Source organism: Pleurodeles waltl, chromosome 4_1, assembly GCF_031143425.1.
Source record: "Pleurodeles waltl isolate 20211129_DDA chromosome 4_1, aPleWal1.hap1.20221129, whole genome shotgun sequence".
Classification (NCBI taxonomy): domain Eukaryota; kingdom Metazoa; phylum Chordata; class Amphibia; order Caudata; family Salamandridae; genus Pleurodeles; species Pleurodeles waltl.
In genome coordinates this window covers 115,497,232-115,514,459 of record NC_090442.1, presented here as the reverse complement: position 1 = coordinate 115,514,459, position 17,228 = coordinate 115,497,232, and positions in this window count along the sequence as shown.

Below are 17,228 nucleotides of genomic sequence, written 5' to 3'. Positions count from 1 at the left end.
GAAGTGGCATCGGCGCAAGAGGGAGCTGCATCTCACATGGCCCCAGAGGGCCATGCAACCGACTCCGAGTTGACCAGTGAGACGGAGGGCGAGGGGGGCTCCACCACGGGGACCCGTGCAGACGTCAGCGACACCGACACGTCCTCGGATGAGAGCTCCCTTGCGGTGGCGGCAACATCCGTGCCCACCGCTACTACAGGTACAGCCGCCACCCAGCGCACCAGCTCAGCCCTCCCAGCAGCCCCTCAGCGTTTGGCCCGTCCCCGCACGGCCAGGAAGCCGGCCATCTCCTTCGCCCCAGGTACCTCAGGCCCTGCCCCAGTCACCCCTGCTGCCCTCAGTGAGGAGGTCATTGACCTCCTGAGGACCATCATTGTTGGGCAGTCAACCCTTTTGAATGCCATCCAGGGTGTGGAGAGGGAGGTGCATCAAAGCAATGCATACCTGGAGGGCCTTCATTCGGGGCAGGCTGCCCAGCAGCAATCGTTCAATGCTCTGGCCTCAGCACTGACGGCAGCCATTGTCCCTGTCTCCAGCCTCCCTCTTCCAACTCCCTCCACCCAGTCCCACTCCCCTGTTCTTCTGCCTATCCCATCCACACCATCAGACCAGCCTGCACACACCTCAACACCCAAGGGCAGCTCATCCAGACATAAGCACCACAGATCAGACAAACATTCACCCAAGCAACATCCAGATGCAGACATGCCAACAGCCACTACCTCCTCTGTGTCCCCCACCTCCTCGTCTCCCTCCTCCCTCCCTGTGACGTCTCCACTCACACCTGCATGCACACCACCATCAGCCAGTACGCCCATCACCAGCACACCCTCCAGACCAGTCCGCACACATGCAGTCACCACCCCCACTGCCATTTACACGTCCCCTGTGTCCTCTCCCAGTGTGTCTGTCACCCCCTCTTCCAAACCACACAAACGCAGGCAGGCACCCACCCAACAGCCATCCACCTCACGACAGCCTCCGTCACAAGCACCTGCACCCAAAGACAGCACACTTGACTCTCCTACAACCACATCCTCTTCCTCCACACCCAAAATTGAACCTCTTTCCATCACCTGACCCACCCCCTCATCTCGTAAGAGTTCCAAAAACACCTCAGCCACCACCAGGTCAGCAACTCCGAAGACCATCGTGCCTGGCTTTTGGAGTCCGCCATTTCCTTGGGAAGGAACATCGGCCAGCAGCAAGGGGACAGCCAGCCCCCCCCGGGAAGAGGACCAAAAAAGGGAAGGGCTGGCGCGACAGGCCTGAGACGGCTGCCCCCAAGGAGAGTAGCCTTGCCCCGTCACCTGCCACATCCAGTAAGGGAGGCAAGGGCCACAGAGATTCTGCCAAGGAGGGCAAGGGCAACAGGCCGCAAAAGTCAGGAAGCAGCCGACCTGGCCATGAGGGCCCCACCAGCCCCATTCCGGGTGTGTCGGAGGACACCCAGGGCCCCAGGACTCCATCACAGGGGGGCCCGCAACGGAAAGGTCCGATGCTGACTGAGCGGGAAGTATTGGCCAGGTGTGGTTCCCTCGAAACACAAGACAAGCACCGCTGAACAGGGGCCACTGTGACAAGCACCGCTGAACAGGTGCCGCCGTGACAAGCACCGCTGAACAGGGCCCCGCCGTGACAAGCACCGCTGAACAGGGCCCCGCCGTGACAAGCACCGCTGAACAGGGCCCCGCCATGAGAAGCACCGCTGAACATGGCCCCGCCAAGACAAGCACCGCTGAACAGGGCCCCGCCAAGACAAGCACCGCTGAACAGGGCCCCGCCGTGACAAGCACCGCTGAACAGGGGCCTTCAAGACAAGCACCACTGAACAGGGCCCCGCCGTGACAAGCACCGCTGAACAGGGCCCCGCCAAGACAAGCACCGCTGAACAGGGGCCTTCAAGACAAGCACCGCTGAACAGGGCCCCGCCAAGACAAGCACCGCTGAACAGGGCCCCGCCGTGACAAGCACTGCTGAACAGGGCCCCGCCAAGACAAGCACCGCTGAACAGGGGCCTTCACGACAAGCACCGCTGAACAGGGCCCCGCCGTGACAAGCACCGCTCCGCTGGGCCCTTCCTGTCAAGCACCGCTCCGCTGGGCCCTCATCTCAAGCACCGCTCCGCTGGGCCCTTCCTGTCAAGCACCGCTCCGCTGGGCCCTTCCTGTCAAGCACCGCTCTGCTGGGCCCTTCCTGTCAAGCACCGCTCCGCTGGGCCCTCATCTCAAGCACCGATCCGCTGGGCCCTTCCTGTCAAGCACCGCTCCGCTGGGCCCTTCCTCTCAAGCACCGCTCCACTGGGCCCTTCCTGTCAAGCACCGCTCCGCTGGGCCCTCATCTCAAGCACCGCTCCGCTGGGCCCTCATCTCAAGCACCGCTCCGCTGGGCCCTTCCTGTCAAGCACCGCTCCGTTGGGCCCTTCCTGTCAAGCACTGCTCCGCTGGGCCCTCATCTCAAGCACCGCTCCGCTGGGCCCTTCCTCTCAAGCACCGCTCCACTGGGCCCTTCCTGTCAAGCACCGCTCCGCTGGGCCCTTCCTGTCAAGCACCGCTCCGCTGGGCCCTCATCTCAAGCACCGCTCCGCTGGGCCCTTCCTGTCAAGCACTGCTCCGCTGGGCCCTTCCTGTCAAGCACCGCTGGCCCATTGGCAGGCCCGGATCTGTGTCGGGTAGGGCTTCACGAGGCACTCTGGCCACCATGCCTCCTCCATGACCAGTGGAGTTTGTAATCCACCTGATGGACTGTGGCTTTGCACTCCCCAGGATGGTCCAGTGGGCAAGCCACCCACTGTAGAGACTTGAGAGACTGTGGCTTTGCACTCCCCAGGATGGTCCAGTGGGCAAGCCACCCACTGTAGAGACTTGAGAGACTGTGGCTTTGCACTCCCCAGGATAGTCCAGTGGGCAAGCCACCCACTGTAGAGACTTGTGAGACTGTGGTTTTGCACTCCCCAGGATGGTCCAGTGGGCAAGCCACCCACTGTAGAGACTTGTGAGACTGTGGCTTTGCACTCCCCAGGATTGAACAGTGGGCATGGAGGCCCTTCGTGGATCTGGCGTCGTGGACTCATGTGGCTGAGGTGCCCCCTCTTCCCTTCCCCCTGAGGTGCCTGTAGTTTATTTTTGTGATGCCCCAGCAGTGTTCTCTCCAATGGACTCGGTCTCGTGTGTGGGCTTTGCCCATGTGTTGATGCACATTGGCCCCCGAACATTTAAAGTTTGCCAAACTGTGCCGGACTTTTGCTATGTGTATATATAGTTCATGATGTAAAATAATTTTTTATATATTTCATAGTTCACTATACTTAAGATTTCCTATAATATAGTTCTATTTTTACAATCATTTCCTTTTGTCTTTGCATTATTCTTTGGGGTTTGGGGGTGTCACTCTGACTTGTTACTCTGCATTGGTGTGTAGGTATTTGGGTGGGGGTGTGGGGGGTGAGTGTATCGCGTATGTGTGTGCCCGTAACCTTTCCACCTCCTCCTTCCCCTGTGTCGTAGGTGCAGTACTCACCGTTGTCGTCTGCGGCGACGTTCGTGCTCCTGGTAGAAGAGCAGGAAGGCAATGGCTGGGAGGATGTGGAGTTCCGGTTCCATGCTGTCCCGATTCCGTGTGGAGTGTGTCGAGGTGAGCGTTTTCCGTTAGAAAAGTCTGTTTACGCCGTGTTTTTATCGGCGGGGCTCCCGCCCCGGAAAAGGTGGCGGATTGGTGAGTCGTGATAGGGTGGGCGGTACATTGTCTGCCGCCTGGCTGTTGGCAGTGACCGCCGCGCTGTTTGTTTGTGCCGCCATGGCGGTCGGAGTGTTAAAGCGGCAGGCTGTGGTGGTGGTTCCCCCCAGGGTCAGAATTCCATTTTTTGGACCGCCAGCCTGTTGGCGGGTTGGCCGCCGCTTTAACACCGACCGCCAGGGTCAGAATGACCCCCAGAATGTTCTGAGCTTAGTGTACTGGCATGTATGTGACTCAGACATTTTGGGTGGGACCTATGGGACATAAATGCTTGTCTTGTCTATTGCATCCATGCAGGTCAACACCAATAAAAAAGGGATATGGAGAACCATTGTCAAGAAGGTGCAGACCCTGGGGGTCCACAGCTGGCGGAGTGCCCTCTGTCGCAAGAGGTGAGACAACCTCCTGGGCCTAGAAGATTGCCAAGGCTCCGCTGGGACTATACTCCCATCGTGGGAGGGGTGCCCGTCGAACCATGACCCCTCTACTAGCCCACATTTTGGAGATGGCCTACACTGAGCTTGATGGGCGTTTGAGGGAAGCACAGCAGGCACAAGGGGATGACTACACAGCATCTGTCGCATTGCCAGGTGATTGAGTGAGGTACAGACTGCTCCCCCTGACAATGAGGGAACAGCCATGTGTCACACAGTAGATGGGCGATTGCTTGCGTTGAAATGCCAAGTGTTTTAAACTGGTGTGCCTAGCATTGTAGACCTGGGACCTAGGACAAAACTGGGGTGAATCCACAAACTACTTGCTTTGCAGGAAGCACAAATGGCTGTGTACAGTGATCATTCATGTACTGTTTGTTGTTGTAGTGGGTTTATTTTGTGTCCAAGATATCACTACTCCTATATGTTACAGGCCCAAATGTAAGTACGTAATGGATAACTGTACTCTGCCATGTGTCTGTGTATTTGTGTATGTAGACATCTACCACATAAAAGCGACTTAGCTTCAGTGTGTGATGGGTGCCGTTGCCTCATTGCAGTGTGTGAAGTGTAGGTGCCCATCATATATGTGACATGGTTTACATGGCTGTAGGAGGCTGGCCTGGCTTACAATGGGTACCTGGTGGTACTTACACCTTGTGCCAGGCCCACTTATCCCTTATTAGTAGATTAGAAGTGTTCTAGCAGCTTAGGCTGATAGAGGTAGCTATAGCAGAGCAGCTTGGGCTGAACTAGGAGACATGCAAAGCTCCTACTATACCACTTATATCATATAGCACTATATCACAAGAAATCACAATACTCAAAGTTATTAAAAATAAAGGAACTTTATTTTGGCGACAATATGCCAAAAGTATCTCAGAGGATATACTCCCTTAGGAGGTAAGTAATATACAAAAAATATACACACAAACCAAAATCAGGTAAGTAAACAGTTAGAAAAGTAGTGCAAACACTGTAGAACACAATAGAATGCAATGGGAGACTGTTGGAAAATGGGTTATTGGTAAGGGCAGGTAGGTACCTACACCTAGCAACAAGCCACTAACCTCCACCTAGGTACAGGTAGGTCTCAGTAAATTAATCCCAGCTCAACCCTTGGTAGCTTGGCAACGAGCGTCAAGGCTTAACTTAGGAGACAGTGTGTAAAGCATTCAAATATCACAAAACAGTAATTAAATAAAACACAGGAAACAGTTTAAAAATCCAAAACCAATTTATAACAATAGTTTATATTTTTATCTTTAAAATGACACAAAAACGAATAAAATCGGATAAAGGGAACCGGAGATATGAATTTTTAAAGAATTATTATTTTTCTAGCGCTTAGAAACAAAAAGCGCCAATCGGGTCATCTGGTTGCACCATGACCGGGGCAAAGTCAAAGTTTCAGGCCGACCGCGATGGAGCCCTGCTCGGCTATAGGCCGCTGGAGGCCTCGGTTAAAAAGTTACCTTCTGACTTAGTCTTTATTTTGAAGATTTTCTTCAGCGGGACGAACCTGCCAGTCCAATCCGACCTCCTGGAGCCCTTCTCCGGATATGCGATGCTGGATTCCTCGGTGGAGATTTTTACCTTCGGACTTAGTCGTTTTTTCGAGGTGAAAATCCTTCGACCGGGGTAAACCTGGATCTTGATCCGACGTCCATGGAGCCCTTCTCGGATACGATGGCTGGGAGGTCCCGGTCAACTTTTTACCTTCGGACTTAGTCTCTTTTTCGGAGGTTTTTCTTTACCGGGACGAACCACGAAGTCAGGCCGGGTCGCGGTTGAGGCAAGCCGGCTAGAATTTCCGCAGCAGGTCGGTCCCTCTCTGGAGCTTTTTTACAAAAAATTTCAAATCTTCTCCAAACTTCTGGGGCTTCACCCAGATGTTCTTTTAAGGTTCTTTTGGGGTCCACAGCTCATCCCAAGGGTCCAGAAGTTCTGTGATGGTCCTTGGGGGGTGCGGACTTCAACTCCCAGAATACACCTGGCGCAAACTCCTTTTTGGCCACTGGGCAGTGGTCAACTGGTCTCTTTTTTCAGGAGTTGGTGCAGGGGACTCTGGATAGCAATTTTTCACCTGTAGCAAACAGGGAGTCCCTCCTTGAACCAGTTGAAGCCAGGCAAAGTCCTTCTTGTGGTGAAGCCCAAGTGTGCAGCTGGTGCAGTCCTTCTGAGTGCAGGTTCCAGGTGCAGGCCAGGGGTCCAGCAGGGCAGTCCTTCTTCTCCTTTTAGTTCTTTTCTTCTTGAAATCTGGTGGGGATCTGAGGTGTGGGTGCAGGTCTGCCAGTTTTATCCTTGCTCCTGGGTGAAAAGCAGGGGGGTCCTGGTTCTCCAATCAGGGACAGGGTCGTCCCCCTGTGATGACCACTTCCTGGGAAGTGTGGCAAAAATCCATCCCAGAAGGCAACAGTCTCTAAAAATCCAACATGGATGAATCTGATTTTTGGAGGTTACATCTGGCTGAGCCCACCCACTGGTGTGGCTAAAAATCATAAACACACCCCTCTCCTGCCCTCTCCTAATCTAATCAAGGGGGCACCTAGTTGTCTGGGGTTGCAGGATGTGGGGGTGTTGCTGGGTGCTCCAAATGTCCTTCTCTGCCTTTGAAGACCAGTTTGGCAGCCCTCCCCCTTCCTGCCTCACCATCTGCTGAGGGGAGATTCTCTCCCCCAAGCACATTCCTTTGTGTGAAGCCAGGCCACTTCACACCTCATCAAGGCAGCTTTGGCTAAGCTGCTGCAGGCTGGCCAATCAGAGCACAGCAGCAAAAACAATGCAGGGCTGAAATTAGCAACTTTTTAGATAAAGCCTAAAACTTTTTACCTGAACAAGTTATATTAAATCCCACAACTGGAAGTTGTGGGATTTATTACAACAATTAATTTGATACCAAATTCTTGGTATGCAACATTTAAGGAGACTTTAAAATTTAAAATAAAGTCTCCCCATTCTAGGCTATGCAGGCCATTTACTTCAATGAGGGAAAAACAAATGTGGCTGTTTTTACCTCACCAGGGTTTATAAATCTATTGTTATAAAGTCCCTGCTTATAGTTACATGGCACCCAGCCCTATGGGCACATAGGGCACACATTAGGGGTGACTTATATGTAAAAATAAGGTAGTTTAAGACTTTGGAACTACGTTTAATTCCAAAGTCGAATTTGCATATAACTTTAATTAAAAAGCAGCCAGCAAGGCAGGCCTGCCTTTAAAATGACATTGGGCACCTCAGCAGTGCACCTAGGTGTGCACCACCTATGCTGTGGTCCCTAAACCTACATGCCCTACCATATACTAGGGACTTATAGGTAGGTTAACTTAGCCAATTATAATTAGCCTAATTTGCATATTGATTTTACACGGAGCACAGGCCATGGGGCTGGTTAGCAGTACCCAGGGCACCATCAGAGTCAGGAAAACACCAGCAAAAAGTGGAAAATGGGGGCAAAAAGTTAGGGGGCCTCTGCAATCAGCCCTGTTTTCTCACACAGCCCCCCCCCCCCCAGCCCACACGCCCAGAAGACTCAGCCCAACCTTGGGAGAGTCTTCCTGGCTTGTTAGGCGAGGAAGACATTGAAGAAAACTGGCTGTCCCTTTGCAAGGCCTACTCTGCCTTACATCCTCCTGTCAGGGTCACTCCCTCTGGGTAGTGAACCTACCCCAACAATGAAAGGACCCATCTCAAACTGAAACTTCCCTCCAGGAGGGTCTTCCTCCTCTCTCTCTGCCAACTTGGATAGTGAGGTGCACACCTCCCCTACTCCTAACTTTGCTAGGGCAACACCTAGCTTACCCAAAGAGGTCACCCAACACTTGAGCAACCCCACCATGACCAATACGGTCAGGGGGCCTACTTTGCTATTGGCCCTGGGGTCTGCCTCCCAGGCCAAGTACAGTGCTGCCAGGAAGGCTAGCACCCAGCAGAGGCTACTGACAGCTGTCAGTACCCAGAACCACACCCCAAGCTCTCCACTGGCAGGTGGCTGAGCTGCTTTAAGGGCAACTTTGGGGTCCTGGCACCCCTCTTGCTGTCTAGAGTGGGGGGCTACCACCTCTTGTGGCAGACACCCTCCTTCCTCTCTCCCTTCTGTCAGTGCAGGGGCAACACCCTGCACCTGGACAGCTGCCTGACTACTCAGGACTTCCTTGGGGTCAGGGGAGGCCTCACCAGTGCCAACTCTGGGCTCCCCCCCTACTGGGGCAGAAGGCCTTTGGCTCCCTGGAACTCTCTTTAAGAGTGGCCTACCCTTCCTTTTCTTCTTTCCTTTTCTTGGGGACCCCTGTCTCCTAACTGTAGGGACTGACTCCCCAGGACTTTGGTTTGGGGGGGCGCCCTGGGTGACCGCCCCATCTGGGACCAGACTCACCTCTGGGAGGTCATTGCCCAGGATACAATCTAGGGGGAGGTCAGCACTGACTACCACCCTAATCCAGTCAAGGATACCCTCCCTCTCTAGGGGCACTATGGCTACAGGTTTGGAGGTGACCTCCCCGGTGGCTATCCTGACTTTCCTTGTCTCTCCTGGGACATACATGTCTGGGGTCACTAACCGGTCACTCACTATAGTGTGACTGGCACAGGTGTCTCTCAGGCCAGTGGTAGGGATCCCATTCACCTGAATGGGATGGAAGTGCCTACTTCCACCCTCAGGGATCACCAGCTTACCATCTGGTCCTGTCTCCCAGCTCAATGCTAGGAGGACTTCATCATCTGAGGAGTCCTCCTCCATGGCTACACTGGACAGCCCAATGCTAACCAGCTTCTTTGGACAGGCTGCATCTCCTCTGAAGTGACCTGTCTGCTGACAGTCAAAGCAAGCCCTACTGTCCAAGAGCTTTTTTAACCCTGGGTCTCCCTGTCTCTGCTTGTCAGAGTGGGAGTGGGATTTACTCTCCTCCTTCTTAGGGTTCTGGGGTACAGAGGGAGTCTCTGTGGTGGGCTTACCACCTCCCTCCTTAGGTTTTTGGGGACCTGCCCCCCCCCCTTCTTGGAGTCTCCCCCCTGGGACTTGACAACCACCCTGGTTCTCAACCACTCATCAGCTGCCTCCCCTAGCTCTCTAGGGTTGGTCTGCTTAGAGTCCACTAGATGCTGGCGTAACCTTTCTTGGGTACAATTGGTCAAGATGTACTCTCTCATGATCAGATTGTATAACCCCTCATAAGTATTTACTTTGTTACCAATAATACAGCCCTCTAGTGCCTTAAGTGAGGTGTCTACAAAGTCCACCCAGGACTGGGTGCTTGTCTTTTGGGTGTCCCTAAACTTGAGCCTATACTGCTCTGGGGTCAGACCAAACTTTTTAGTCAAGCAACTCTTCATACTGGGGTATGAGTCTACATCCTCCCCACTCATGGTTAGGAGCCTATCCCTCCCAGAGTTGGGAGCTAACTCCCAAAAAAGTGAACCCCAGTACTGAGGCTTGACTCTCCTCATCTGGAGGGCCCTCTCAAAGGCCCCCAGCCACTTATCTATGTCATCCCCCTCTACATAGGCAGGAACCACCCCCTTGGGTAATCTGGGGCAAACTCCCCCACCCATGGACACCTCAACTTCTCTGTCGCTGCCACCATCTCTTTTCTCTTTCTTTGCCCACTTTTTCTTTTCTAGGGCCAGCTTGTCTGCTTCCAAAGCTATGTATGCTAGCTGGGCCTCCAGCTCTCTGTCTCTGATGGATGGGTTCTCTCCTCCTGAAAGGACCCCCTTCCCACCACTAGCTTTGGGTCTGCCCTAATGACTGTATTTACTGAGGACCGTTCTTCCTCATCCTCACTTAGGCTCAGATGCCCTCCCTCCCCTGAGTGGTTAGAGCTAGCATCCTGCCTTGTTTCTCCCTCCTCTGGAGCTTCTTCTGAGCCTACCTCTTGGGCCTCAGCCCATGCTGTCAGGGATTTGATCAGGATTTTCTTCCTGAGGTCAGCAGTTGCAGGCAACCCTCTTTCAATACACAACCCCCTAAGCTGGACTACTGTCAGTGTGGGTAGGCTAGCCAGATCAAGCTCCATGGTTCCCTAGTTTTGTGTCAACAAAAACTTTTTGCAAAAATTGGAAACAATACTTTAGAAAAATTACAAAAATTCAATAATAGAAATTAATCCCAATTTTTTTTTTTTTTTTTTTTTTTTTAAAAAAAAATTTTTTGCACTAAGACAATTTAAAGGATTTTTAATTTGTTTTACTTAAAACTGTAACGTGATACTGAACACAAGTACAGGATCCAACCGCTGCCACCAAAAATGTTGGAAAATGGGTTATTGGTAAGGGCAGGTAGGTACCTACACCTAGCAACAAGCCACTAACCTCCACCTAGGTACAGTTAGGTCTCAGTAAATTAATCCCAGCTCAACCCTTGGTAGCTTGGCAACGAGCGTCAAGGCTTAACTTAGGAGACAGTGTGTAAAGCATTCAAATATCACAAAACAGTAATTAAATAAAACACAGGAAACAGTTTAAAAATCCAAAACCAATTTATAAAAATAGTTTATAATTTTATCTTTAAAATGACACAAAAACGAATAAAATCGGATAAAGGGAACGGGAGATATGAATTTTTAAAGAATTATTATTTTTCTAGCGCTTAGAAACAAAAAGCGCCAATCGGGTCATCTGGTTGCACCATGACCGGGGCAAAGTCAAAGTTTCAGGCCGACCGCGATGGAGCCCTGCTCGGCTACAGGTCGCGGGAGGCCTCGGTTAAAAAGTTACCTTCTGACTTAGTCTTTATTTTGAAGATTTTCTTCAGCGGGACGAACCTGCCAGTCCAATCCGACCTCCTGGAGCCCTTCTCCGGATACGCGATGCTGGATTCCTCGGTGGAGATTTTTACCTTCGGACTTAGTCGTTTTTTCGAGGTGAAAATCCTTCGACCGGGTTAAACTTGGATCTTGATCCGACGTCCATGGAGCCCTTCTCGGATACGATGGCTGGGAGGTCCCGGTCAACTTTTTACCTTCGGACTTAGTCTCTTTTTCGGAGGTTTTTCTTTACCGGGACGAACCACGAAGTCAGGCCGGGTCGCGGTTGAGGCAAGCCGGCTAGAATTTCCGCGGCGGGTCGGTCCCTCTCTGGAGCTTTTTTACAAAATTTTTCAAATCTTCTCCAAACTTCTGGGGCTTCACCCAGATGTTCTTTTAAGGTTCTTTTGGGGTCCACAGCTCACCCCAAGGGTCCAGAAGTTCTGTGATGGTCCTTGGGGGGTGCGGACTTCAACTCCCAGAATACACCTGGCGCAAACTCCTTTTTGGCCACTGGGCAGTGGTCAACTGGTCTCTTTTTTCAGGAGTTGGTGCAGGGGACTCTGGATAGCAATTTTTCACCTGTAGCAAACAGGGAGTCCCTCCTTGAACCAGTTGAAGCCAGGCAAAGTCCTTCTTGTGGTGAAGCCCAAGTGTGCAGCTGGTGCAGTACTTCTGAGTGCAGGGTCCAGGTGCAGGCCAGGGGTCCAGCAGGGCAGTCCTTCTTCTCCTTTTAGTTCTTTTCTTCTTGAAATCTGGTGGGGATCTGAGGTGTGGGTGCAGGTCTGCCAGTTTTATCCTTGCTCCTGGGTGAAAAGCAGGGGGGTCCTGGTTCTCCAATCAGGGACAGGGTCGTCCCCCTGTGATGACCACTTCCTGGGAAGTGTGGCAAAAATCCATCCCAGAAGGCAACAGTCTCTAAAAATCCAACATGGATGAATCTGATTTTTGGAGGTTACATCTGGCTGAGCCCACCCACTGGTGTGGCTAAAAATCATAAACACACCCCTCTCCTGCCCTCTCCTAATCTAATCAAGGGGGCACCTAGTTGTCTGGGGTTGCAGGATGTGGGGGTGTTGCTGGGTGCTCCAAATGTCCTTCTCTGCCTTTGAAGACCAGTTTGGCAGCCCTCCCCCTTCCTGCCTCACCATCTGCTGAGGGGAGATTCTCTCCCCCAAGCACATTCCTTTGTGTGAAGCCAGGCCACTTCACACCTCATCAAGGCAGCTTTGGCTAAGCTGCTGCAGGCTGGCCAATCAGAGCACAGCAGCAAAAACAATGCAGGGCTGAAATTCTCAACATTTTAGATAAAGCCTAAAACTTTTTACCTGAACAAGTTATTTTAAATCCCACAACTGGAAGTTGTGGGATTTATTACAACAATTAATTTGATACCAAATTCTCGGTATGCAACATTTAAGGAGACTTTAACATTTAAAATAAAGTCTCCCCATTCTAGCCTATGCAGGCCATTTACTTCAATGAGGGAAAAACGAATTTGGCTGTTTTTACCTCACCAGGGTTTATAAATCTATTGTTATAAAGTCCCTGCTTATAGTTACATGGCACCCAGCCCTATGGGCAGATAGGGCACACCTTAGGGGTGACTTATATGTAAAAATAAGGTAGTTTAAGACTTTGGAACTACTTTTAATTCCAAAGTCGAATTTGCATATAACTTTAATTTAAAAGCAGCCAGCAAGGCAGGCCTGCCTTTAAAATGACACTGGGCACCTCAGCAGTGCACCTAGGTGTGCACCACCTATGCTGTGGTCCCTAAACCTACATGCCCTACCATATACTAGGACTTATAGGTAGGTTAACTTAGCCAATTATAATTAGCCTAATTTGCATATTGATTTTGATTTTACACAGAGCACAGGCCCCGGGACTGGTTAGCAGTACCCAGGGCACCATCAGAGTCAGGAAAACACCAGCAAAAAGTGGAAAATGGGGGCAAAAAGTTAGGGGGCCTCTGCAATCAGCCCTGTTTTCTCACAGAGACAATAGGCCTAGGGGCAACCCAAACCATATACTCCAAAAGTTGAATGCAAAACACAAATGGACTCCAGGCCTAGTGTAGTGTGTAGAGGGTCGCTGGGAATGTAAGAAAACACTAAGATTGTCCAAGATACCCCACCCCTAGTCCCTGAAAAGTACGAGTAAAGTTACCCTACTACCCCAGAAAGACAGTAAAGTCGAGATAGGGGATTTTGCAAAGACAACAACCGACTGCAAAGCACTGAAGACGGATTCCTGGACCTGAGGACCTGCAAAGGAAGGGGACCAAGTCCAAGACTCACGCAAGTGTCCAGGGGGGGCAGGAACCCACTAAGCCCCATATAAAGGTGCAAAAGGGCTGCCTCTGGGTGGAAGAAGCCAAATATTCTGCAACAACGGAAGGTGCCAGGAACTTCTCCTTTGGTCAGAAGATGCCCCACAGCGTGCTGGAGGATGCAGAGTTGTTTCCATGCAGAAAGACCAAAAACAAGCCTTGTTAGCTGCAAGAGTCATTGTTAAGGATTTTGGATACTGCCAGGGCCCAGGAAGGACCAGGAGTTCGCCCCTTGGAGGAGGAGACAGAGGGGGCACTCAGCAATACATAGAGCCCATGCAGAAGCAGGCAGCATCCGCAGAAGCACCTAAACAGGCATTCAGAACATCTGAGCACGGCGGTCATCTCAGCACAACAAAAGAGGTCCCACGAAAGCGGAGTCCAACTCAGCAAGTTGGGCAATGGAGGATGGAGTGCTGGGGACCTGGGCTATGCTGTGCACAAATGAAGTCTTGCAAAAGTTCACAGGAGCCCTAGCAGCTGTAGTTCATGCAGTACACAGAATTACTGTCTGGCGTGGGGAGGCAAGGACTTACCTCCACCAAATGTGGACAGAAGGACCACTGGATGTATGTAGTTTGTCATGCAGAACTGCAGTAGCAATGCGGGACATGTCAGGTAGGCCCAGAGCGTGTATCCACTTTGCACATATCAATGCCATTGTTGTGGAGTCATGTGGAAGAGTGCACTGCACATGTGTAATGGTCAAAGATTGTGCCCTAACTGCATCATGGAGTGACTTGCAGTGATGTTGACATAACATGTGTTTGGGTACAGTCATTCATCCACAGACAGTCACCAAGGTCGCCGTGTTCAAGATGTGGAGAGTGTTGTGGCTTCTCACTGGGCAACATGTTGAGGGGCTTCTATTAGTGTTTGCAAATTTTGTGTCTCTCCAACATGCAAAGGACAGATGGCTTCAACAGAGCCACTCACAGGATTTCATTGTAATGGGTGTCAGACATTAGTGCTGACTATCCTGGGGCTTGCTGAATCATTGTTTTGTGTATTCTGGAGACATCTCTACCTGACAATTTGAACCTGACCTCAATAGTGTTCCTTTCAATGCCTCATGTGTAGACTATCTAAATTTCTTGATACTTCCTCCTTGACTCTGTTCAGACAGATGTCACTTGGAGAAGTGTACAATGTTGATAAGTATCTAGTGTGACATAGGTATTTCCATGTCACCTACTCCAGGATATTGTAATTGGCTAAACAACATAGCAGGATATCAGGGCATCATTACTCATTGTTGGTTCATTATATATGTGCCAGGGAGATGTGTTCATGACCTTGTGAGGGATGTGTGGGAATTGCCTATACAATGGGATACTATTGATTGCCATTAATTGACTGAGGTCTGCTGCATATGGAACAGCTTTTAAGATGAAGAGGTCTCCTAGTTGTTGCATGGTTATTATGGTTCTAATAGTTCAGCCATGCAATTGTAGTTGTCTGAGATCCTGATTTTCCTGTGGGCAATTTTTGGTAATCCACATGGCATGCATGTAGCAATTAGGTGCAAGTTATTTTTTGTGGGGTCTGCTTGACATAATGATATTGATTGTCAAGCGGAGTTGTGGTTCAAGTGTTATCATGGACACATGGTGACCCAATTCCTCTCTATCCTTGCAGCATCAGCACCAGCAAGCAGAGGAGATGGGGCCGAGTCAAGTGGGAGAGCATCTGGCCACGGGACCTTGAGTGAAGACACCACTGACACAGAAGGACCCAGGGGCCTGGAGGGCAGAGGAGTGCTATGAAGGAGACTGGATCTACATCCTCATCATCCTTGAATTCCTCTTCCAGTGGCCACTCCCTAGTCGTAGTGGACTCACCAGGGCAACCCCCTGCAACATATTTGTCACCACCCCCTGTTCTATCACCACCCTCCCTGTTGCTCCCGATCCAGTTGGCAGTGTCCGCTCACCTAAGAGGTTGGGCATCTCCTTTGCCACTGGCATCTCCACCCAGCCCCTGTTACCCCTGCTGCCCTGAGTGAGGAGGCTATGGATCTCCTGAGGAGTATCTCTGTGGTCAGTCAGCCTTTGTGAATGCCGTCCCGGGATTGGCAAGTCAGCTCCAACAATCAAATGCATTCCTGGAAAGCATTCATGGTGCTATGGCTGGCCTACAGAGATCTTTTCAGGCTTTGGCCTCCTCACTGATGACAGCCAGTCACCCCCACCTTCAGTCCCCCCTCCACCTCCCTCTTCCCAATCCAAATTCCCCTCCCCTTACCTGCTAAAGACACGCAGCCAGTTCTGCAGGCATCCACCTCAACACCCAAAAGTAGATCACACAAACACAAGTACCGCAAAACACACTAGCACACACGCAAACAACATCCACCTACAGACACAACAACACTCCCTATTTCCCTGGACACTCCCACCACCCCCAGCATCACAGACACTGCATCAAGCAAGCCAAAAGGCAAAACACCAACAGTCACAGGCATATCCAGTACACCCATCAAACCCACAGACACCACCCCAGCAGATCTGCAGACGTCCACCACAAGCACCACACCTGCAGACACCACAACTAAAGACACACATATGTCCACCACATCCAGCCAGCTCCCAGTCACCACCTCAACAGACACATACACACACAGGCCACTCCCACATCCCCCAGCAACTTCTCCTCCCATCACACCAAGAGATACCAATGCCCACACTCACATACCCAACAGACACCCACCACACACATGCATACCTCCCATAAGCATGCACCCATGACATCTATACCTACACAGACTAAAACCACTCCCTTAACCTCCAAATCCCAACCCCCTTCTTATGACCAACCTCGGCTGTTAGAAACACTTTTTTTTGTCTAACCTTGACCTTTGTCCTGCCCCTCATCCCAGCCCCAGAAGGACACCGCCCAGCTCCCAGGCAGTCACTTCCACCTCCAAGGCCTCCCCTGGCACCATGCAAGTAGCCATACCTCTACCTCCAAAGAAGCCCACCCATTCCAAGAAGACAATCCCTCCCAAGCTGAACCCCCCCACTCCCAAATCCGATCCCCCTGGCCCACTGGATAATCCCTGAGGTGCCTGTCTGTCCCTTTGATGCCCCTTCCCTGGCAGTTAAGAGTCAAGTTTTGGCACAATACTTTGCTACATTTAGAACCAAATATATGCCCATGGCCTTTGGATGGTAATATTTTTCTATTGAATAAATCCCAAACAGTTATTTATTTTGGGTATTCATTTGTCCTGCAATTCCTTTTCTATCTTGATGACGTACCTGATTGACTTGTGTTGTCTGCCTTCAGTTGTGTTTGTTTGAGCCTGCTTGCTGCTCCATGTGTCCCCCAAGAGAGGGGTATATATTATGTGTATGGGTATGTGTGTGTGTAAATACAATGGGGGTGATATGACATTGTTTACTAATTGGTATGGTAAGTATTTCTTTTTTTTTGGTCCAATGTGGAAATGTATGGTGTTTAGCTTGTCCCCCTGAGATAGCTTACATATTCATGTGATATGTGTGTTTTTTTTAGCTTCAAACTAAGAGGGAAAGAAGCCAAAGAATGCAGTACTCTTAGTCTGAGTAATGTATTTATTAAGGCTGTTAGACCTGGCATCCATGGCGTGGTCTCCCTTGTCTGTTTTGCCTCTGCTTCCCATGTTTTGACTGTGTGCTGGACTCAGCTGACCAGTGCTAAAGTGCAAGTGCACCTGTATAAATTATATGTGTAATTGGCTTTTCCATAATTAGCATATTTGACTTACTAGTAAGTCCCTAATAAAGTGCTCTAGAGGTTTTCAAGGCCTGCAAATCAAATGCTACTAGTGGGCCTGCAGCACTGGTTGTGCCACCCACATAAGTTGCCCTGTAAACATGGCTCAGACCTGCCACTGAAGTGTCTGTGTGTGCAGTTTGAAACTGCCAATTCGACCTGGAAAGTGTACCTACTTGCCAGGCCTAAACCATCCCTTTTTATACATGTAAGGCACCCCTA